This window comes from Schistocerca nitens, chromosome 1, assembly GCF_023898315.1.
Source record: "Schistocerca nitens isolate TAMUIC-IGC-003100 chromosome 1, iqSchNite1.1, whole genome shotgun sequence".
Taxonomy (NCBI): domain Eukaryota; kingdom Metazoa; phylum Arthropoda; class Insecta; order Orthoptera; family Acrididae; genus Schistocerca; species Schistocerca nitens.
In genome coordinates, this window is record NC_064614.1 from 375651328 (window position 1) to 375674667 (window position 23340).

Here is a 23340-nt window from a genome sequence, read left to right on the forward strand (position 1 = left end):
GTCTGCTGCATAACCACTGGTGATACTGAAAAATAAGAAATATCAAATTACATGTGCTGAATAAGCTTTTCAGTTTGCTGCACGGTTAAGACAGGAAAACTAAAATAATTAGGACAGCTACTGAAGAGGAGGGTCACCCCAATAATTCCACCTGCTCTTTATATATGGTGCTGAGGTTGCAGTGTGTGAATCTGAATATCATATGTAACTAACTTTTCACTCTAACTCCTCCTTACATAAATGTGAATAACATTCATAGCCTTATTCAGTGGATCATCTAGGCGCCTATTTGTTCTGTGTTTTTGAAGCGCAGCTTTGAAACGGTGAAGCCACATCTAACTTGCGGAAAAGTGTGCTTCCTGGTGATAGCTTAAGACATGGTAACATCCCAGAATATGTGACGCAACTGTGTATTGGTCGAGTTGCTTCCTTGAGCGGCTTCGATTTATCTTAGTTGAATTTTCGCTACCCGTGTGGATAGCCAAGCGGCATTACGGGCAGGCGAGCCTGCCACGGATCGAATCCGTCTCGCGAATTAAAGTCGAGGGATGGTGAGCAGGTCAAACTGCAGATGGTTTTCATGTGGTTTCAAACAATCAGTTACGCCAATACCAGGCTAGTGTCCAAGTCTCTTCTCAGATACACGCTACGCAGACATTTAGAAAAAGTTTCTCAACCGTGAGCATGTGAATTACTCCAGATGCAGGCATTAGGAGAACCCTGCTTGAAAAGGAAACTTCCAGAACACATTTCAGCAGTAGCTCTGGCAATGTTGTTTTTCTATCCAAGGTGAGTATTTTGAAGGTGCTAGTGTGAAAAAGTAGATACGTAAATAATGTACTTGCTTGTAGACAGAGCTAGACTGGAAACTCTTTGATACTACCTCGTAACACTACCCCATGGAGCGAAGAGGAAGAACAATACTAAATACTATTTGTTATTTAGTTTCATGTTCCATCGATCATTTGCCCAATTTACCGTAAAGGTGTAGAACAAGTCATTTCACATTCAAATAACAAATTAATTTGTAAATGAGTCTAGATCCTGAACTACTTTTTATAAATATATAGACATGAAACAGTACTTGCTACCCAAAACCTGTACATATTACAATAACAGCAATTCTTCTGCAGAATACAATTTGTCAAGAAGATACTTTTTTAGTTTTCTTTTTTTTTTTAATTCGGCTTTGGTGGTTGACAAACATATCACCCGGTAAATGATCAAAAATTTTGGTTGCAGAATTGTGTACCAGTTTTGTGCTAAAGGCATGCTTAATGTGGAATAATGAATGCAATTTTTTCTTCCAGCATTGTAATTATATACGATGGCTGTTCGGAAAGTAAGGAACGATAGGTCGCGAAATGGAAACCACAGTGAAAATCAAAACTGTTTCATTTGCAACAGTTATCTACAAGTTCCAGCTACTTATCTCCATAGTCGCCGATCCAACTTAGACGTTTGTCTAATGACTAAGTAGAATAAACTGAAATAATTGGAAGTTGCTAAGCGAAATTTGTTGTAACACTTTAGAACACATGTCGATTAGCAACTTCCAATTGTTTCAGCTGGGTCCATTTGAAGGGCTTATTTCAATAGTGGTACAAGTCCATTACCTCCACTTCTCTGTCTATAATGCTTCTGAAATTAATGTGCCAAACGAACAGGATGAAAAGCTCATCTCTAGCAAGAAGCCACATACTTGAATATTTCTGGTATCTCAACTGCAGATTTTTCGGCGATCATTTAACTTGAGGACTCTGTATCTCAATATGAACGATAGTGGACTTGTACCACTATTGAAATAAGCCCTTCATTTAACAATGCGCCACATTATGCGTTTTTTATTTAAACAGTTATCTCCAACACTGAGTGTTGAAACATATAAGTGAATGTGAATTATCTCAAGATAGGTGCAATTCCAAAAGCGGTCGTGCATTAAATGAAATCACTTTCTGTTGTGACTGGCAGCGAATATTTTGTGACATCTTGCAACTGAGGGCGATACGTTGCGCAGAAAATCAGTCAATGATATTTTTAAGAACATCGTTTACTATTTCTTCTGTCCCTGCGTGTATGCTTGGACTGATTACAATACTAGTGTCATATGCAAAAAGAAATTATTTTGAGTATTGTGTATTTGCTGGAAGAGAGTTTGCGTGCATGGGCAAAAGCAGTCCTAAAATTGAGGCTGGGGGGAAATCTATATTTCATTCCTCCCAACTGGAAGAATCTACCATGTTTACATTGGCTGAATTGTTAAGAACAACTTTCTGCCATCTTACGGTTAGCTATAGCACTATCCAATGGTCGGCTTGAGCCGTGGTAAAAAATTGCTGTTTTGAAGAGCGCGCCGCAGCACGTAGTGTGAAGCAGTCGCCCTCTGTTTCTGGCAGTGGCACCGCTGTGGCAATCGCAGCTTTGGTGTCTCCCTCTGGTTGGAAAGGGGAAAGGTTGCTTGTTCACGTACATTTAATGGGCGCTATGAGCTCGCCAGTGGGGCAGTCTTGGTCAATCTCTCGTCCCCAGCTTGCTAATCTGTCTCTCGTCAGCATTTGTAAGGCAGTTAGTGTCTGTCTGTCGTTCGGAGTGCTAGTATGTCTGTCGTTCGGATCAACCTTTAAAACTGGCAAGTAAGAGAATTCAGCGAGTGGTCGCTCGGGTTGGGTCGATCGGTTGGTAGGTCGCGCACTGAGACACAAGATGACTTGTCCCTCTTGAGCGTCGGCGCATGTGAGGTCGCCACGTGAGTCCAGTGGGCTGCGGCGTATAGCGAGGGGTAGTGACTTCGCGGTCGACACGAGAGCAACAGGAGTCAACCCACGACATCAGTCTGGCCGGTGCGAGCTGCGACGCCGTGAGACGGGAGATCGGCGCGCCTTCCTGCGTCCATTGCAGCGGCTGGCAGCGGACGGCTCGGGAGAGCGATTTGGGGGTGCTGCGCCAGGTCTTCTCGAGAAATCGCAGGTTATTACAAGTTAAGTGATTGGTGATATCTTGTTTGATTTACTCTTGTTAAATTCTACTTGTTTTCTTGGTGAGGTTACCAGCCGTTTTGCTTTGGGGTCGTCCCACCATTCTTCTCCGTTTGCCCACCCACGGGAAGGTGTTTGTTTATAAATTGGGTGGTCCGTTTTTCCCTTGTGGAGTAGGGGCGGGCAACCTGCCGTTCGGGTTGTTCGGTAATCTTCCTATCAATCTACCGTACGTTAGTAGCTGCCTCTGTAATGTTTGTCGGATTTGGTGTGTTAACAAAGTTATTGCTTGGAGTCTAACGGCCTAATACCTGAAATATGTTTTGCTCTTTGGAAACTTTTGATATTATTACCTATGATCTTGAGAGGCGGTATCTGTGTACTGTAGAGAATCTTAACTATTGTTTGGCCAACCTTGTAGAATTTTATATAAGATTGCATTTCATGGGCTTTTATTTAAATGATCATTTTAGTATATAAAGTTGCCACCCTTTCACCGTAAGACTTTTCTTAGAAGTTAAAATCAAGTTACACCTTCGGTGGCAAGGTTAATATTTTAATTGTTAGTGTTTTGTACGATTTCCATCCCTCCTACGGGGGGGTGCATAGTTTGTGTGCTTGTGTAAATTGTTAAAACTCTTAGTTTAAAGTTATCTGGTTTGTTACAGATTTGCACCAGTGTAGTCTTTCAGAGGCTGTTGTGAGCGGTCGTAACTACGGCCGTGTTAAAAGGGAGCGGCAAGGTTCTCTGTCCGAAAGCTCATACAGTCAAAACTTGTTTCTTTCTGCCTCTGAATAAATTGTAACTTTTATATTTAGAGGATGCTTTCTGATTATAATTTTAAATCTGTTTCTTTTAAAAAATGCTTTAGGCACTATTAAAGCGAATAAAATTCCCATTTGTTAAAAGGAATTTGGTTATGATTTCATCAGTTACTCCCTGGCAACTACTTCCGTACTTACATAGTGTGATTAAATGTGTTAATGTTCTTGATGAATCGCTGGTAAATAAAATAAATTCTTAAGAATATTCTTTGACGATAAATCACGGTTCACGGCTATAGCATCAATTGCACAAAACTCTCAGTTTATCTAGGTGAATATTTTGCGGCTCTAGAAAGGTCACGGAAAACACCAACCGGTGCTATTTTGTTGTTTTACAGCTTGAAGTTTTCATATGCGATAACTTAACGCAAACAGACGTGTTGTGTTCTCTCGCCGTCGAGCCGGACAGCTGCAGGGCAGGAGTGTGGGCGCGTATCGACAGGCGGCTGGGCGCCCACTGCGCTACTGTGCGGTGCGGTGCGTTGCGCAGCGCTTAGTGCAGGGCGGCGCGTGAGCCGCTATCGGCACGGCACGGCCGCTGCCACATCCGGCTGCCGTAAAGCCGGCTTGGAGCGGCGCAGGCCGGGCCTCTGAGACCAGTGGGAGACCTGGACGCGGCCGCTCCGGCAGCCGGCTACTCGCCACGCAGACGGCGGCCGCAGCTTCCCCACGCCGCGTTGCGCGGAAACGATTACACTTTTATGGCGCGCGGATACGGCCTCTTCTGATGAGACGTGCTGTGCTGTGTTGTGGTTGTTGACCGTCGTCGCCGGACGCCCTGCAAGAGAAGGCGGTGCCGAACGACGCAACACACTGTGGCCTCCTGCCAGCGCCGTATTAGCTGTAATGTCGCACAGGGTCTGAAAATTGTTACAGACATCCGTGCGGGAAACGAGTGAGATACACTGAAAAGAAAGAGAAGCGATATTGCAGTGCCTGTGCTATTCGAAATCACGATGCAATGTCCATACGGATATGCTGGGCTGGGCTGTTTTGGGGGAGGAGACCAGACAGCGAGGTCATCAGTCTCATCGGATTAGGGAAGGATGGGGAAGGAAGTCGGTTGTGCCCTTTGAAAGGAACCATCCTGGAATTTGCCTGGAGCGATTTAGGGAAATCACAGAAAACCTAAATCAGGATGGCCTGACGCTGCATTGAACCGTCGTCCTCCCGAATGCGAGTCCAGTGTGCTAACCACTGCGACACCTCGCTCGGTACGGAGATGCATGGATGTACGAAAGAACAGGGACTGCGGCGACTGCAGTCGTTATGGAATACATGAAATGTATTCACAGTTGGTAATGTGAACAACCAGCAGCAGCATAACGGAATGACGACAGTGAAGATTTGTGCTGCACCGAAGCCGTATTTACCGCCTATCGCGAGTGGTCGCCATATCATTAAGCTATCCGAGCACGACTCACGGCCACACCCAAATTTCCACATGCCGTCGACCATTTGCCTACAAAGCGGGAAATCCGAGTTCGAGTCCAGGTCCAGCACAAATTTTCATTGTACTCATTCAGTTATGCAGCTGACGGGTGTTCATATTAGCAATTGCGAATACATTTCATGTAAAACTCGGAAGTGTTACAATGTCAGCACCTTGAATGAAGGCTGCCAAACTGATGCCCCAGTACTTCTATGTCTGTGGGATACTGAAAAGCCAGGGAGCTGGCAACGAGTAAGACCTTCAAGCACAAGTCGTAGTGCTAATAATAATTATTTAAAGGCAAATACTGAGAAGAAAACGTATAAGCACACCATTAAACCTTGAATGTCCCCTCGATTCGCAGTGCAGAAAATGACAATAGAGTTCGATCACCTTATTAACTTTCAAATGTGTAACTTAAACAACTGACATCTGAAACCCAGCATTTAAGAACTAAAGTGATTAAATTTTTAAAGTGATTACAGTTTTTCTGATTTGAAGCTTCGATTAGAAGCTGGGAAGTACAGGGCACCATAAAAAACGTTCAATACGTGACTAAAATGAAACGCTTCCCAATCAGTTGGATATACTTGTTACTATAATTCTTCAGATTACCCATTTGCATAACTTACAATTTAATCACTAGCAAGATAATCTGTCAAAGTTATCAAAAGTGGCCATGACTAAATCCAAATCCAAAATATTTACATCAATTGAGGCCAATTTCAATGAAAAATATAGCGGTAATATAAAGTGCTGCAGAATTTTTTAAGAAAAGCATCCATGAATAATCATAAAATACCGATAACATAATTAGACATGTTGAAGGATAAACAGTTCGTCACACGTCAATAAAAGAATTACATACACTATGTTATCAGAAGTATCCGGACACCTGGCTGAAAATGACTTACAACTTCGTGGCGGCCTTCATCGGTAATGCTAGAATTCAATTTGGTTTTGGCCCATCCTTAGCCTTTATCACAGCTTCCACTCTCGCCGGCATACGTTCAAGCAGGTGCTGGAAGGTTTCTTGTGGAATGGCAGCCCATTCTTCACGGAGTGCCGCTCTGATGAGAGGTATCGACGTCGATCGGTGAGGCCTGGCACGAAGTCGGCGTTCCAAAACATCCCAAAGTTGTTCTGTAGCATTCAGGTCAGGACTCCGTGCAGGCCAGTCAATTACAGGGGTGTTATTGTTGTGTAACCACTCCGCCACAGGCCGTGCATTGTGAACAGGTGCTCGACCGTGTTGAACGAAGCAGTCGCCATCCCCGAATTGCTCTTCAACAGTGAGAAGCAAGAAGGTGTTTAAAACATTGTTGTAGGCCTGTGCTGTGATAATGCCACGCAAAACAACAATATGTGCAAGGCCCCTCCATGTAAAGCACGGCCGGCCGCGGTGGTCTCGCGGTTCTAGGCGCGCAGTCCGGAACCGCGCGACTGCTACGGTCGCAGGTTCGAATCCTGCCTCGGGAATGGATGTGTGTGATGTCCTTAGGTTAGTTAGGTTTAAGTAGTTCTAAGTTCTAGGGGACTGATGACCACAGCTGTTAAGTCCCATAGTGCTCAGAGCCATTTGAACCATTTTTGTAAAGCACGACCACACCATAACGCCACCGCCTCCGAATTTTACTGTTGGCACTAACACGCTGACAGATGACGTTCACCGGGCATTCGTCATACCCACACCCTGCCATCGGATCGCCACATTGTATACCGCGATTCGTCACTCACACAAAATTTATTCACAGTTCATTCTATTAATGTTTACGCTCCTTACAACAAGCCAGGCGTCGTTTGGCATTTATCGGTGTGACGTGTGGCTCATGAGCAGCCGCTCGACCACGAAATCCAATATTTCTCACCTCCCGCCTAACTGTCATAGTATTTGCTGTGGATCCTGATGCAATTTTGTGGATCCTGATGCAATTTTGGAATTCCTTTGCGATGGTCTGGATAGATGTCTGCCTATTACACATTACGACCCTCTTCAACTGTCGACGGTCTCTTTCAGTCAACAGGCGAATTCGGCCTGTACGCTTTGGTGCTGTACATGTCCCTAACATCACGTTTCCACTTCACTATCACATCGGAAACAGTTGACCTAGGGAGGTTTAGGAGTGTGGAAATCTCGTGTACAGACGTACGACACAAGTGACACCGAATCATCTGACCTCATACAAAGTCCCAGAGTTCCGCGGATCGCCCCATTCCGCTCTCTCACGATGTCTAATTGCTACTGGTGTCGCTGATATGGAGTACCTGGCAGTAGGTGGCAGCACAATGCACCTAATATGAAAACCGTTTGTTTTTGTGGGTGTCCGGATACTTCCGATCACATAGTGTAGTACTCACTAACAGGAATATCTAGTCAATCAACAAATAAAACTCTGAAGCAACAATTTCAACAACCAGCAAGCACCGAATATTTCAAATAGGAACAGCTAAAAGCTTGCACCAAAAACAAACAGAATGGACATACGTAGCCATTCAACAGCACACATGCTTATGACAAGTGCCGGCCACTGTGGCCGAGCGGTTCTAGGCGCTTCGGTCCGGAACCACGCGGCTGTTACTCTAGGCGCTTCAGTCCGCAACCACGCGGCTGCTACGGTCGCAGGTTCGTATCCTGCCTCGGGCATGGATGTGTGTGATGTCCATAGGTTAGTTAGGTTTAAGTAGTTCTAAGTTTAGGGGACTGATGACCTTAGATGTTATGTCCAATAGTGCTTAGAGTTATTTGAACCATTTGAGCTTATCACATGCACTTATCACATTATAATAAGACGTGTTATTTTACTCCGGTGTACAGTTAAACAAATCATTGAGAAAGTATACCTGTTGATTCAGTGGCTTCGAGCACATCAAAAGGGCTGTTGGACATGAATAGAACTAAGTGGGCACAGACAGGACACATAAGCTTGCCTATCACATAACTTAAAGTGCCCATAAAAAAAGGGTGGAAACCAAATGAAGCAGATTTTACAAGTGACATTTTGATAAATAAGCACCAACGATCGATATACCCGACACAGGTCATAACAACTGCTCTATAAGAGCATTAAACGGTTTATGATAATATAAACACAAAGCAGGAAGGGGAACTCTACGTCCTACACGCAGACACGCGAGTGCCAACTTCGCGACGCGCCTGCTAGGGAATAACATTCGCGCGTTAGGTACTACTAGCTAACATTAAACAACAGAACGACAAACTACGAGAAAGAAAGGCACGTGCTACACACACCAAACAACAGACCTACCACAGGGTAAACGATCGCAGGCAAGGTGCACTTACAGGAGATTTAAACATGTAAATTAAAGCGAGTTGGTCCCATATGGACCTGTCACACAAATAAGCATCAAGGACCATCGGATGTCACATAAATCATGATAGCTGATTACTCGGTGAATTAACCTGCCATTCAAAGACTCAGAAAGCATGGATCCAACAAGTACTGCAGAAAAGCATTTACCATCTTAAGCGGCCACACACTATGGTCAGACAGCACAAGCTGCACGTAACCAAGAAACCGGAAAGCGAGAAACGTTTAGGAACAGCCAGAAACACTAGAAGCCGTGCGGGGTAACCGCGCGGTCTAGGGGCGCAACCTTTCCGTCGTTTGGTTTACGCGGATCCCCCCGTCGGAGGTTCGAGTCCTCCGTCGGGCATGGTTGTGTGTGCTGTTCTTTGCTGAAGTTAGTTTAGGTTAGATTAAGCAGTGTGTAAGCCTAGGGACCGATGACCTGAGCAGTTCGGTCCCATAGGAACTTACCACGTATTTCCATTTCCAAAGCCGACATTCACCATTGACATTTGCACGGCTGTGACAAAATAATTCCATCCTGCGGTTAGCGTAGCAAGGAAGTAAGGTGGTAGACTGATCGAATCCAGATCACCGACTGACAGCAACTAGCACCGGGCCAGGCAGCCACTTCTTCCATACTCAGGTGTGAACAGCCAGGGAAAACTCGCCGCAGCCAGCCCGGCCCACCAACAGCAGTCAATCCAGCTGCCTCCCCAAACCATCCAGCGCACAATCATAATTCGGACTGTTACTGTGCCCTGGCTCACCACCTCGCGGGACAGCGTCGTCTCGTTTCTAGGCAACGGCCAAAGACATGCCAAGCAGTGTCGTCGTTATCGTTATTCGATGTGTGCGATAACAAAACAGAAACGTATGCGGTTCATATACGTTGATTAAATGTTGATCCTGTGTTGTGAGTTTGTTTTCAGCATTTTCAGAACGAGAAAAAAACATTACTAAAAAGGAAGGATTCTGTGATAACGTGATGCCTGTTGTGTTTGTGTAACGTTACTGAAATTTTTGAGGTGGAGATCGCAACACAGCGTGCCCAGAGGACGTGCACTTGCAGCTTGTTGCCGTTTTTTGGAGATGCGTGGAATCACTGGCATACCAACATCTACCGCACAATATTGGCCACAGTATAATAACTGCAGAATAGGTGTTGACTCAGGTTAATAGTGTGGCAAGAATATTAGGCACAGATCCTTCCAGAAGGACTGCACCACTAGAAAATCGTAGGATTGTTTGATTGGCTATGAATATTACAGATGACAATAGCTGAAACCTGGTCAGTGGTTACAGGAAGAGTGTCAGCACGCTCTTTAGGAAACTGCTGAATTCCGGGTTCAGATATCGAGTTACCATGCGTTGATTAATGGTGACGTCATACCACAAACTACAGAGACGTTTATGGTGTAGAGCAAGAGCCATATCAGCGGCATCTGCAACGGTCCGACGCCCTGGGTTCACTGTAATCGCTCGTCCTCCATACAATCCCGATCTAGCCCCGTTTCATTTTCATCTGTTTCCAAAACTACTGTACTTTTCGTAGTGATGAATCAGTGCAGGTGAGGTTGCGACTGCGACAACAAAGTCGAACATTCTACAGGGTGTTACAAAAAGGTACGGCCAAACTTTCAGGAAACATTCCTCACACACAAATGAAGAAAAGATGTTATGTGGACATGTGTCCGGAAACGCTTAATTTCCATGTTAGAGCTCATTTTAGTTTCGTCAGTATGTACTGTACTTCCTCGTTTCACCGCCAGTTGACCCAATTGAAGGAAGGTAATGTTGACTTCGGTGCTTGTGTCGACATGCGACTCATTGCTCTACAGTACTAGCATAAAGCACATCAGTACGTAGCATCAACAGGTTAGTGTTCATCACGAATTTGGTTTTGCAGTCAGTGCAATGTTTACAAATGCGGAGTTGGCAGATGCCCATTTGATGTATGGATTAGCACGGGGCAATAGCCGTGGCGCAGTACGTTTGTATCGAGACAGATTTCCAGAACGAAGGTGTCCCGATAGGAAGACGTTCGAAGCAATTGATCGGCGTCTTAGGGAGCACGGAACATTCCAGCCTATTACTCGCGACTGGGGAAGACCTAGAACGACGAGGACACCTGCAATGGACGAGGCAATTCTTCGTGCAGTAGACGATAACCCTAATGTCAGCGTCAGAGAAGTTGCAGCTGTACAAGGTAATGTTGACCACGCCACTGTATAGAGAGTGCTACGGGAGAATCAATTGTTTCCGTTCCATGTACAGAGTGTGCAGGCACTATCAGCAGCTGATTGGCCTCCACGGGTACACTTCTGCGAATGGTTCATCCAACAATGTGTCAATCCTCATTTCAGTGCAAATGTTCTCTTTACGCATGAGGCTTCATTCCAACGTGATCAAATTGTAAATTTTCACAATCAACATGTGTGTGCTGACGAGAATCCGCACGCAATTGTGCAATCACGTCATCAACACAGATTTTCTGTGAACGTTTGGGCAGGCAATGTTGGTGATGTCTTGATTGGGCCCCTTGTTCTTCCACCTACGCTCAATGGAGCACGTTATCATGATTTCATACGGGATACTCTACCTGTGCTGCTAGAACATGTGCCTTTACAAGTACGACACAACATGTGGTTCATGCACGATGGAGCTCCTGCACATTTCAGTCGAAGTGTTCGTACGCTTCTCAACAACAGATTCGGTGACCGATGGATTGGTAGAGGCGGACCAATTCCGTGGCCTCCACGCTCTCCTGACCTCAACCCTCTTGACTTTCATTTATGGGGGCATTTGAAAGCTCTTCTCTACGCAACCCCGGTACCAAATGTAGAGACTCTTCGTGCTCGTATTGTGGACGGCTGTGATACAATGCGCCATTCTCCAGGGCTGCATTAGCGCATCAGGGCTTCCATGCGACGGAGGGTGGATGCATGTATCCTCGCTAACGGAGGACATTTTGAACATTTCCTGTAACAAAGTGTTTGAAGTCACTCTAGTACGTTCTGTTGCTGTGTGTTTCCATTCCATGATTAATGTGATTTGAAGAGAAGTAATAAAATGAGCTTTAACATGGAAAGTAAGCGTTTCCGGACACATGTCCACATAACATATTTTCTTTCTTTGTGTGTGAGGAATGTTTCCTGAAAGTTTGGCGGTACCTTTTTGTAACACCCTGTATATTGACAGTAACAAAAAGCTCATCTCTCATTGTGAGAAATATGTTCGTCACCAGAGACATTATGTACACATGAAGAATAAGGGTGTAGAATTTTAATAACGTTAGTTTTATTTAAAAAGCCATAACAGTTTTCACATAAAAAAATTCGGAGGTATTACTTTTCAGCACGCAGTCATATATTCATACGAGCTTCCAGGCAGAAATCTGCAAGAACTGACACTTAATATTTCAGGCATGGCAAAGAGACTGTACGCTTACATCCCACAACGACTTAAAGAGGATTTTGCTGCCTGTAAGAGTGACGTAGCATTCCGATGTTGGTGATGGGCATCAGTTCGGAATGCACCGAAATTTTAGTCATCGAATATCCGTGATGTGATGAAGATCTACAAGTGGTGAAACGCTTTCCATTTCCGTTAGTATATGTGATAGCATATTAATTAGTGTACATCTTTAATGTGACCCGTAGTGCATGATCATTCAAATACTCATCTCCAAAGCTGCTGTATTGAATTTCTCTTGTCGCGCCCAAGCACAGTTTTGTAGTGCAATACGGACGTTGACGACAATCTGAGGGTTGTTGGGGTGTCCACCTTTGTTGTCGGAGATGAGAGGGAGAAAAGCTCTCCGAGGTGGAACTGGGTGGTTACTGGAAGCAGTGGTAATCTTTTAGGATTAATGACAGGATGGGTATGCTGAAGAGTTCAATATTTATTTAAGTAATTAATTTATTATCTCTTTGATAAATTATAAAAGAGGTACCGGTTCCTAACCCTTTCTTTAATAAAAGTCCGACTCAATTTATTCTTATCGACAGGCCACTCGCCTAAGCTTACGAAAGACAATTACTGTTCCGTAGATTGTTCTTGTTAATTATGAAAGTACAAATACTATCTATTCCCTGAGACAAAGACAGATCGTCTATGTTCAGAGATATTCCCCAGAACAGATAATGATTACTTATCTTGCAGTTGATGTGGGTGCCACCAGATCTGATCACCAACTTCTCGCTGAGAATATTACTTCTGCATACTTCTGCTGCTACTGCTGCTGCCTGGCGTAGCTACACGGTGGCTCCTCAAAGCGGCCACTCGCTAGTCGGTCATACTACTTCTCTCTCTGACTCGTCTCTCAGAATCTCTTGCTTATATACCGTTATAAGTCGAGGATGACCTATAATAGCCGTTCGGAATATTTCCTTCGGCACGTAAACACTTTAGTGTTCTATTTCTCCTATAGGTTTCCGCTCGATGTCACCACTTACCTATTCTGGAAAGCTACCTTTAGCGTCAGGGCTTGTGCCTCTTGGCGCAGTCTCAAATAGATCCGTCACGTTTTAAATCCGTGATCCGACCCGCTACTTGATGTCCCTACTTTGAGTAACATATCGTAAACTTCTGTTGACGTCCACCTGATGTTCAAATAGTGTCTTAATGCGCGTGTATTGATCTTACGCGTCTTATCTCTCTTCCATTTACAAATATCCTCTACTATCGTTTCCCAATTCTTAAACTATGTTACTTCTAATTTCATGAAGTCACAATGGTTCTCCTTTCATTTGATCTGAAAGGTATTGCTTATTAAATTTTCCTTGGAAATGGACACCTTCACCCAAAATTAAATTAATGTACCCTATTCAGAGTGCCTTTAATACATTTAAACATTTATCCATTTGCAAGACAAATTGTCGCATAGTTACAAACGTGTTATTTTTATACACTTGAAATCGTCATATTAGACAATTTTACATTTAGTTTAACATAAGAGTTTCACATTTCCCTTTTAGATAGTTGTTATTTTATACCTGAAACAAAGCATCTTATCGTCTGTTGGTAATTATTACTGTCATCTGTGTTTCTGGAATTTCTTTCATATATTACCACATCTTCTTCTCTTTCGGGTGATCTTACAGGAGTTCTATTTACTTCCGGAGTTTGAACGAGTGTCGCCTAGATACAAAGAGATCGACAGCAATTTCCATCTTTTGGATCATCAAAAATCTTTTTGTATAAATACTTGCAACATTTACATTTTGCACAGCATACAAATGTTATAATACCTATGATTAAACATATGCTTAAGTAAGTAACAATGGAATAATTGTGTAGTTTCTTTTCTCGCTCTAGTTCCAGTTGTTCTTTATCTATGAATTTATCAATATCTTCCAGGTTCTTGCCGCTACTCTTAAATCGTCGAAATTAGAAGTGATGTGTTTTAGTGGTAAGTCAAATTGTATTTTTCATTCATTAATTTTTGTTTCCATTTCCATACAACAATCTAGATTCATATTGACATTTGGGATAACGTCCCTTCTAGTATAGTTTGTCTGTATTACTTTGTCTGCTTGATTATACACATATGGTCCATAACCTTTACAAATTTTCTTAAACGTTAATGTATCTATTCTAGTTAATTTAATGTCTTTTGCCAGATATGGGGTACACAGAACTGTCATGGCTTCCTCCTTAGCGATTACATATAACCATTCATTATTACTTAAACTACTCCATAAACTTCTTTCTAATGAAATCATTTTCTTGGCACAATTAGTACATGGAAATTAGTCCAAGCTTTTGCTTACATATCTTTCTTTGTGCATCTCATCTTTACAATTTAGTTCATCCCGTGATAACTTAGAATATAGTGTCTTAGAACTATCTACTAGTAAGTATTCCTTTTCTGGTTGTATATATGCATATAGATTTGCACCTGAAACTAATTGAATTGGTACTGTTAACATTTTGTGCAGATTAAAATTTTTGTTTTCAATAAGTGGTATACTAATAACATATCCCAATATTTCATTAGTTACGAATACATCGAGATCCATAATTTTCTTTAATATATATCCATATTCTTCCATTAAGGGGATCGGGAATATGACTTCTCTTAAGTCATTTTGGATTTCTCTCAGTTACGTGACAATCTTTACTGGATTAAAAATATGAGATACAAGAATACCTTTTTGTGCATAAATTTTTGCACTTACTAATCCTTCATATTCCCTACTTATTTCAGCACATACCATTTGTAGTTGCAAGAGTTCATTTAGTGTCATGAATGCAGCCATTTTCTTGAGCCCATTGTCTGTGGTCCTCAGAGAATAATTAATAAAATTTTCTAACTTATTCATTCCGTTTTTGAGCAATTGTTCGTTGGTTGCGATTGTATCTACTGTTTTTTTCAAGCCTGACAATGTGGCTCTGACTATTGCTACTTGCTTTTTAGATAATTTAACAATTTGTCACATCTCGAGTCCATACTATCGATTTGCGTTTTATAATATGCAGCATCTGCCTCGTCTTAGGTTCCAAATTAAATTTTACTTATCTCCCCTACAAAACTTAGAACTCTTTTTACAGCGTGAAATTTCTCATCTAACGTTTTCAAATTTGCTTACGTTACCAATTTCTATGTTGTGCTGATAATTTCTACGTCCCCTTTCTGATGGTAATATATTCCTGGTGATGCTCTTATCTGATTAATCTTCACAAGTCCATCCGTATTTCCTCTCCCGTGGCAACTGTAAATCAACTATCCATTGATGATAATTAGAATCCACGCCATCAGGAAAGATGCCATCCTTATGGGTTTGTAATAGAAATCTTGATATTACCTGTCTAGCTTCTTTAGTAATATGGTTTTAATCTATTTGCATGCACTTTCAATTCCTGTCGCCTTTTCGTCTTTATGATTACACTGGGCAGTTCCACTTTCCGTTATATAGTTCTTAGCTGAACAAGCCCACACTAATCTACAGTTCGGAAAGGAAAGCACGAAACCGAACACAGTCTGTTCCAATCCACTTACGCTTTCAGCACAATTTTTTTAGTAGTCAGTTTAATTTTTTCCCACCGACATGATTCTGAAAGAACACGTAGTGTTTTACAGTACGAATGCTCACACAGATATGTACTGTAGATAATCAGTGCAGATGTAGAGGATTATTTGTTATGAAGGCAGAGGAAACAGCGTCGAATATTTTGTTCTTCGAAAAAAACTTGTGGGTGCACAGAAAAAGTCCGAAATTTCCATAAATGCCATCTGGGTTTGATCATTAAAATTTTCTGATATTTCACAAAAACCTAAATTTAACCATTGCTCCAAATAATAAAATTTTATGTACAAATGCATAATCTCACGGCGAAATACACTAATAAAATATTCTCATAGCCGTGAACTTATTTTATGTAAGAGGGGTAACAGATATTACAGTGTGCAGAACTGATATTTGAATCAAATACATGGGGTAAAATGAAAAGTTTAAAGGAGCTACTTTACGGTATCATTTAACGTATGTAGGTAAGCTGAAAATAGCTCCGGTTAGTGTGTGTCAGGTAAACTATCTAAATTTGATCCACGGTATAAAGGTTTATTATTTTTCTATTGGACTAGCGCTAAGGGGAGAGATCACGAACTGTTTTACACATATTTCTTAGTAAGAGCAAACCGAGGAACCCAGTGCATTATAACTGATTCTCCTTTGAACGAATTAATGTACCACACATGCCGCAGCAAGTGATCTTTAGTTATTCCAGGATTTGTATCGTTACATGAATGGCTCTGCCTCGTCGCGTTATTCTTTTATCAAATCATGCCCGTTTGTTTTTGATCAAGACAATGACTTCGAATTCCCATTTTGCTACTTTTACTCACAACGACTGGTAAATACTATTTAAATTCCATTTTTGAGTGTGTTCTACTTCCTTTAGATCGCTCACACGCGGTGGAATTCCAGTGTTCGTCCCTAGTTATTTTTGCTATCAAAATTAAGCAGTACAATGTGTAATGGACCATTATCCTTCTACAGTAATGTAGACCAAAAACGTGTTAAGCAACGTTCCATCTCTCGAGACAGAAACGGCTTACAAAAATTATTAATATTTGCACAACAAAATTTACAATTTACTTTCCTAAAACGTGTAATAATTTTTTTTTGTTGTTATATTAAAGCCAAAGGACGTTTTGTGCCATTAAATGAATTTGCAAGGGTCAGGAGGCTAGCTATTATTGACTTACATGACGTTCTGTATAAATCGTGCCAGGAAGCAGATTGTGATATTGAAGACCATACACGCAAACGTTAGACGTGTGTGTGTGTGTGTGTGTGTGTGTGTGTGTGTGTGTGTGTGTGCATGTGTGTGTATGTGTGTTTGTGGGAACAAATGTCAGTCACCACACAGCACAAACAGGTTGTAAACGTGACATATACATCACCAGCGTTACACATTTGAAAACGGTCAAAGATCGAAACTGGCGAATTATGGTGAATATATATACTGCATGGTCCAATGAAGGTACTTGTCATAGTAAAATTGACATCCCAAGGGGGTTTTCAAAAGTATTTCATCATTTAGAGGTGACGCTAAGCCAGTGTACCCATACACTAAGAGACGAATTTACATTCCCGTTTCTTAAAACAAATTACAATTTCTGAAACTAGTAACTGGCAGGTTTTCAAATGTTACCTTGTGCACTAATAAGTTTTTTATTTGGGTCAAAGGCAATTATTTAATTTTAGTCTACTATCAAGATGACCAACAACTTCTACTTGTTATTGTAAATATATTTTTTGTTAAGTGGATGTTAAAAAACCAGTCTACTCCACTTTCTTAAGCCGGTGATTCCTACCGTTTCAGACGTACTGTCAGATTTTAAATAGGCTGCAGTTATTGTATATCCTAAGAATAAGAGCAAATGGATGTAAATTGCTGCACAATCAGTCTAGCGCAAAACAAAAAAAAAAAAAAAAAAACAAAAAAAAAATTGTAAGACTTTGTTTATCGATAAACAGATGGTAAAGTAAGAAGATTAGGTGAGTATGGATTTGATTTTGAAATAAGGAGGGCTACTTGAGAAGAAACGGTAGCACCTCTTCAGAAGACAAGTCTTGTTGGTGGTTTTCAAAGTTTCCTTGCTGCAGGAAATACGGAGCGCATGGGGCACGACTAACAGAGATACAAGACGGGCGCATTCATCTTGTCACAGTCAGCTCAATTTAATTATGAGACTACAGTTTCCGCTCAACTGTAAGACATTCCTTTGAGAAATGGAAAGAAACTGTCTTGCATGTGAAAAGGTAGTTCAAAAATTGGTTCAAATGGCTCTGAGCACTATGGGACTTAACAGCTATGGTCATCAGTCCCCTAGAACTTAGAACTACTTAAACGTAACCAAACTAACGACATCACACAACACCCAGTCATCACGAGGCAGAGAAAATCCCTGACCCCGCCGGGAATCGAACCCGGGAACCCGGGCGCGGGAAGCGAGAACGCTACCGCACGACCACGAGCTGCGGACGAAAAGGTAGTTGTTACGTGTGCCACTGCGGTTGCAAACACAATTTGCGTCCCCTTAAAGCAACGCATTGGAAAACTTTTAAATATTGTAGAACTCTCGTCTCACAACGGAAATTACAACTAATTTAATTTGTTGCTTTGCATGTTGAAGTAAATGTTGAATTGATGAAACTTTAACACATGAGTTCGTGACTTATTTAATTTGACATTAAATTCATTTGAATTTTCTATTGTGTTCGCGTCAGCTGCAACACTGCACAAACAGAAGAACCAGAGACATGGAGATGGAAAACGAGCCCCTGACGGACTGCCAGGAGCACCAGACCGAAGATGGTACATCCAGAAGTGGGACTAGTGGGCGCGGACCGCAGAGGGAACATCCAGAGCCGCAGTGGACGAAAAACGGAGCGGCAACGCTCCAACAGGTCGTGGTGAGCGGGCGCGGACCGCAGGGGGAACGCTTGGTACCCCAGACCGTAGATGAAACCCCCAGGAGCGGGGTTGGTGGGCGCGGACCGCAGAGGGAACACCTAGAACCGCAGCGGACGGAAAACGGAGCAGCAACACTCCAGCAGGTCGCAGGGAATGGGCGCGGACCACAGAGGAAGCGCCTGCAGCCGTTGGTGGAGGGGGAAGGCCATAGGCATAAATACTGGACCAGGTCCACTCGAGGAGCAGTCTCAGGTCGCACCTGATGAAGGTTACGAGCTACGTGACCGAAATATCGTGCAAGTACGACGCTGATATCCGGCAGAACACCCGACAACCCAAGATGTCAAGTCCACTCGATATTTTTATGACCTTTAAGTTACATTTGCTACATGATTCGCACAGAGGACGTAGGAAATGTATTATATTTGGTCCAGGAAGCACGTTACAACAGAAGTTGCTGCTAACATTGACATTTATGTTGTGAATTAATCGTCTTATGCATCACATGGCCAACGAGGTTGTTCTGTTTTGCTACAGTTGCTACATAGCTTAGTGGTATTGTGTGTTGCTGGCGTTGCCAGTTTACATACTGTGCATGAAACACCCAACAAAAGCGTTGGATGCCTACAGTGATCAGTCTACTTGAAAAACGTTTGTTGTAATCGTAATTTATGCAACTTGCTCTTCTACTTCCAATTTGACAATTCGTGGAAAAATGTTTTACCCTGCTAGTCCTAGTTTCAAACATTGTCTGACTGAGAAAACGTAGACATGAAGGGGTCAGTGAGAGCAATTATTCTCTATTATAACAAACTTTTGAATCCACTGGACACTTGAATTCTCTATATTGATTATGAGAGTTTTGTTATTCCTCTTGTTATTTGCTGTCTCAGTGTCATCCGTGAGAATACAATTAAAGGCAGTGGGATTAGATTCGTGACCTATACACTGTGTTTTAATATTCTGCGCTGCTACGTAAATTCTAAAGGTTAAATTCTTTACGTAAAATAGAGTATTGGTTTCAGTCCTAGGATCAACGATAAACTTCAGAAATACAATTACAGAATAATCGCATATCGATTATGGCTCCTCACCATCAAGAACAGTTGTTATCCATAGTTTTGTATTTGCTAATTGACCGTTGTCACCCTTTAGAGACCAACCTGATCTTTCCAAAATGTCATTTTTGACTTGCTTGTTAATATGTCCTATAACTACAGATTTGTTAAAAATATTAACTGTTAAAAGCGCTATTCCACAAATTAAAAACTTGCAGGTGTTCTCTATATCTTGAAACTTTCTACCTTTCACTTTCACTGAAGAAAAAGGTTCATAATAATAAAATGAAATCATAGATTAGAAGCTCAAAGCATACTGTCAATGATTAAAATTAAATGATTGAAAATCATCTTACTGTCTGAAAAACGTTACTATTCCAGAGAACTTCGGCAGCTATCAAAATTTTTTTCACCTCTGATAGTTAGCCATATGTGGACAAATAGTGAGTCTCATGAAGCAGCACTGTTTAGCCGTCACAAAATAAAGCCTCAAAAATCAATAAATAAAACTATTCTTCTACTGTTCCTCCGAATCGCATATACCAACCGCCTTCTGCTGCGACAACGACTCGAAGTGTATTGGGTATTTGATTTTTCTCTTCTTTTCGGGCCTCCTTTTCTCCCCTTCTAGTCCAATCTTCGGTCTCCAATTACGCCTTCATCGGCGAGATTCTTCTCAATATTTTTCATTTGTGCTGAATTGCTTTTTAACCTTCTTGCATATATACGTGTGTCATGAATTTTTTGGAGACTCCATTAATATATAAGGTGAGCATTTCTTCTCTTAGCAAATTAAATATTAAATAACTTGTTGTGAATTAATCTGTTTGTCCAGATTCCACTCACTGCGTTTCCTTAAAATTATATAAAATATACGTCTGAAAATAAAAAGAAAGCTTGAAACATCTGTTGCAGCTGATTGGTTAAGGTCAAAAAAAAAAAAAAAAAAAACCTCTGGTGATGCTGCTTAATATCGCATATAGCCTCCTTCGGTTTCCACTACGGCTCGAAGTCTGTTGGGCGTTAAGCCCACAACTCTAGCCATATAGCTAGGAGATCCAAGTAATTCATTCCAAGCGTCATGAATGACATCAGAAAGCAGTGGGCAAGTCGACGGTGACCGTCCCTTTTGCCGTATTACTCTGACCATTTCTGCCCAAATATTCTCAATTGGATTCATGTCAGCTCCTTTAAGTGGCCATTCCATTACAGAAATATTACTCTGGTCGTCGAACCACCTCTTAACCACCCGTGCCATTTGAATAGGCAAGCTATCTTGTTGGAACGTGATCTGATCATCACCAAATCTTGCTGTTACAGAAGGTAACATCACGTTCTGCAGAATGATACGTAATTGGGCGCATCGAGTCTTCCTTCCACGTCCCACAGATGCCCACACGCTTCGGTCAATATCTACGCCCACACCGTTACCGACTCCCTGCCACTCCTTCGGCAACTGTAAATATATTTTGGAATATCCCTAGAACCTTTTGGCCGGTAAACAAGTACTTTTCCGTTTGATGCCGTAGAGAAAACTTTTTTGTCCGTGAAAATCACTCGCCTCCAAAACTGGAGAGGTTTGTCGACATTTTCAGCAGCAAAAGCTCGGTGGGAAACAGTCAATGTCTCGTTCACACCTGCGCTTCTTGCTCTCTGTTCACCTTCCCTTGGCGAGTGACGGTCTTACTGCTAACATTGAGACCCAAAGTCTGCTGAATTTTTCGTGCGTTGACAAATGGGTGGTTCTCACGGAAACGGCGTATCTGCCGACCCTGAGCTGTTGTTGTTTTGCGGCGACGGTCATGAGGCCTTCCATTCAGGTTACCACCCTCTTCCTTTCGTCTAATCCACCTGGCTACCACCGACTTGTCAAGACCCATAGTTCTTGCTATATAGCCATTTGAAAATCCCTCTGCATGGAGTGCTATTATAGCGCCCTTGTCTGCCTCAGCCATATATTTAGCGTTGAGTGAATGATTCGTCGCGGTTAATATCTGCTGCGGAAACTGCGCTAGTAGGAAAGAGACTACCTCCTCTACGACTAAAGCCACAACGCAGTGCCCAAGTATGTGTAACACGGAAATCGGTGGCATAAACGAGAGATCGAAAGCCCGTACCCGTGTAATTACATAGTGGAGCAACTTAGAATCTGTAATTTTTCTCAGAAGGGACCGGTCCGCTCTTGTCATGTCTTATCCTGATAAATATTACATGAAATGAAATGTTTACGTTTTGCATATACGGCAGGCCTAACGCAAGAAACGTCTCTGAAATATCTGAGGCAACCTGAAGAACACATCGTAAATTTTAGCTGTAAAAGGTTGCTTTATAAGAAGGAAAACGTGTTTACCCCCGCTCGCCGTGTTTCCAAGAGGCTGTTTACTCTGAGGCATACATAGTTCTCGCCGGGCATAAGAAGCCGCTCGACTAACGAGAGGAACTCGCCAGGTGCCATAGGCTGATTGTTCGGAAACTTTGCTCAGTGAAGGTGAGGACAAAATAAGTGAACATGTGTTTCGGCTTATCTGCAGACACTCGACAGTTTCCGAGAAAACGACGATAAAAGTTATCAACGTGCTGTTGCTATAGTTCAGATACCTTTTGCGCCCTTGAATGTAACTGAAACAGTGGCTCAGTGGCGACCGTTGTTCCTTCTGAACTTTGATTCCCATATTGGTTTTTTTTATTATTATTTTTCCTCCCTCTCTATCAGAATTAGCTACGAATATTTCTTTTTCAATTTATGTGGAAATAATGTTGTCGTTATATTTCTATTAACTTTCTATGTGATTAATGAATTTAAAAAATAATAAACTAATGAGAAAACAATGTGAAACATTTTTGGACCTCCTTACAACCTGTAAGGTTGCAAGGACATACACAAATATTTCACATCCTTTTCTAATTCATTTATTTTTTAACTTCTTTCATTGCACAGTAAATTGACGAAAAACGACAACATTATTTCAACATAAATTGGAACATTCGTAGATAATTCAGAGAGTGAGGGAAAAAAAAGGAACAAGCGGATTTCGAACTCGCAGCGCGAAGTTCTGAAGTCGCGACGGTAGCTGCTGAGCCACCGCTTAAATTGAATCCTTACACGCTAAAAGGCATCTTTTTCAAACAGTGCGTTGAAAACATTGACCGACGTTTTCTGAGAAGCGGTCGAGTGTGTGCAGATAAGCCGAGACACGTGTTGGCGTATTTTGTCCCCTGTTTCACTGAGCAAAGTTTCAGCAAGATCGGGGTGTGACACTTGGCGAGTCCCTCGAAAGTGGCATGCGTTGCGATTCAGTAGACAGAATGCGTCCATTTTCCTAACTACTCATTGACATGTTTGGAATCTTTCGTTCTTGTAGTGGCAGCTGGCATTCTGAGGGCTGGTTTTCCTGATAACGATCTACTAATGGACTTTGCTCCTAATTTACGTTACTGTGTAGTAGACCTAATGCAACGATTTAAACCGGAAATGTTTGTTTATTTGGATAGTCCGCTTCTTAGTTGCCATATTTCGCTATAATATTTTCCTTTATTTCAAAACGCCAAGTTTAGATGACCACTGCAACTTGGTAACGTCGGTAACAATTTAATACTTTGATACAGTTACGCGTGGCGTACGAGGAGTGAACTCTGTTGAATGAGGAATACATTAAACACGAAAGCTGCGTCCAGTAACAACAATTAACTTTAGGTTACATGACAAAACACAAGTCGAAGTACTGTCAGTTCCTCTCAGTACACAGTAAAACTTAAACTGGAACGATCGCAAAGATACTTTTGTGGGGAAGGCAAACGAAAGTCTGCGTTTTATT